A 1,982-nucleotide genomic window follows, 5' to 3' on the forward strand; every position below is an offset into this window, starting at 1 on the left:
TGCGCCAAACGTGGTTTTTCGTAAGATCACCGTTGACTCGCGCACACGTTAGACTCCTTGGTCCGTGTTTCAAGGACGGGTCGGAAAGTAGCCCGAAATCGTCGCCGTCCGACGGGACCCCGCCTGCGACGGGGCCGCGTCGACGGTTCTTGCCGTCGGGCGAGCCGACCAGGAGCACCAGGGTTCGGCGCGAACGGTCACGCCGAAACGCAACCGCCGCGACGAACGCCACCCAAGCCCTTCGGCCGGCGCCCAACGGGTCGCGACGTCCGCTAACCGAGCGAAAGATCCCGGCCGGCGGTTAGACCGACCGTGAATTCGCCCGGCGGGGACTCGCGGGCTCTGTCCGTTTACACCCGAACAGTTTCACGTTCTTATGAACTCTCTCTTCAAAGTTCTTTTCAACTTTCCCTCACGGTACTTGTAAACTATCGGTCTCGTGGCCGTATTTAGCCTTAGATGGAGTTTACCACCAACTTCGGGCTGCACTCTCAAGCAACCCGACTCGAAGGCGCGGTCCGATCCCGGAACGCTGTGACGGCCTCTACTGGCCTGGCACCATCTGCGGGCCATGGCCCCGTTCAAGGGAGACTTGGACCGTCACGTGCGCCCCGGCAACGAGGCCGGCCCGTACGCCACAACTCCCATAGGTGCCGCGACACAAAAGTGCGCGGCGGGATTCGGCGATGGGCTTTTCCCTGTTCGCTCGCCGCTACTAAGGGAATCACGGTTGTTTTCTTTTCCTCCGCTTATTAATATGCTTAAATCCGGCGGGTAGTCCCGCCTGATCTGAGGTCGGAACGTATCGGTTTTTTTTTTTTTTAAATTACACGGCAGCCTGCGGTCCGCGCTCCGCCCGTACGGTGACCGTCCGCGTCCGCGTCTCGGAAAGCCGGAGAGGTCCGTGGACTCTCAGCCGACCCGGCCGCGCTCTCGCGCGGCGGGCGGACGGGGACGTGCCGTTTGACGACGCGAGAACCCGTGACTGTTTGCCGTCACAACTTGGGCGGACGACCGGAGGCGGCCCGCGCGAGCGCGGTTTTTCCACGGTCGAACCGCCAATCTCGCACCACCGGAGCGGCCGACGGGCGGGCGGACAGTCCCCGGGAGGACTGCCGCCGCCGTCGGACGCCTGCCGGCGGCGCATCGGTCTGGCCGAGTATCCGGTATACGACCCTCAGACAGGCGTGGCCCGGGACCCGCGGGTCACCGAGGCCGCAATGTGCGTTCGACTGGTCGATGTTCGTATAACCTGCGGATTACACGACGACGCGCAGATAGCTGCGGTCTTCATCGATCCACGAGCCAAGTGATCCGCTGTTCGGGGGTCGGGTGTTTTTTTTTTGTCGACGAAACTTCTACCGGCCACGCGCCGTGCGCGGACGCACGGCGGGGCCCGTATGGTCTTTCGACGTTAACCATCTTTCGGTCGACGCTCGGTCGGGGGTCGCGGCGCGCGGGCGGGTCGGCGAGCTAGTCGCGAGCGCACGCGGCCACGGGGTCGGATTAGGCGCGCGCGAGACCGGCAAGTGCTGCCGGTACCGCGGGCCCGTCTGTTTCACCTACGGAAACTTGTTACGACTTTTACTTCCTCAAACGGCCCGATTTCGGGACATGCTGTTCGCGATCGACGACCCAGCCCCCGAGGGGGCCGAATAACGCGCGTCCACTCCGAAGACCTCAATGCGACCGTTCAATCGGTAGTAGCGACGGGCGGTGTGTACAAAGGGCAAGGGACGTAATCAACGCGAGCTGATGACTCGCGCTTACCTGGGAATTCCTCGTTCAACGTGGAGGAAAAATTGCAAAGCACACGATCCCTAAAGCACGACAGGAGGTTCAGCGGGTTACCCGGAAGCCTGTCGGCCCAGGAATGTTAACACACGCTGATTCCTTCAGTGTAGCGCGCGTGCGGCCCAGAACATCTAAGGGCATCACCAGACCTGTTATCGCTCAGTCTCGTGCGGCTATTTTCGTCCGCC

At 62.5% G+C, this 1,982-nt stretch overlaps 1 non-coding gene and 1 pseudogene across 1 annotated transcript in view; both read right to left on the reverse strand.

Annotated features, from left to right (window-relative positions):
- Positions 1–798, reverse strand: part of LOC132937732 (large subunit ribosomal RNA) — a 4,207-nt gene extending 3,409 nt beyond the window's left edge. Inside the window, exon 1 of the ribosomal RNA XR_009663821.1 lies at positions 1–798. This exon is cut by the window's left edge and continues 3,409 nt beyond it. This is a non-coding gene — a ribosomal RNA (large subunit ribosomal RNA).
- Positions 799–1,171: 373 nt separating this feature from the next.
- On the reverse strand, positions 1,172–1,329 carry LOC132937624 (5.8S ribosomal RNA; annotated as a pseudogene).
- Positions 1,330–1,982: the final 653 nt, after the last annotated feature.

The sequence above is a fragment of the Metopolophium dirhodum genome, chromosome 1 (assembly GCF_019925205.1).
Source record: "Metopolophium dirhodum isolate CAU chromosome 1, ASM1992520v1, whole genome shotgun sequence".
Lineage (NCBI taxonomy): Eukaryota > Metazoa > Arthropoda > Insecta > Hemiptera > Aphididae > Metopolophium > Metopolophium dirhodum.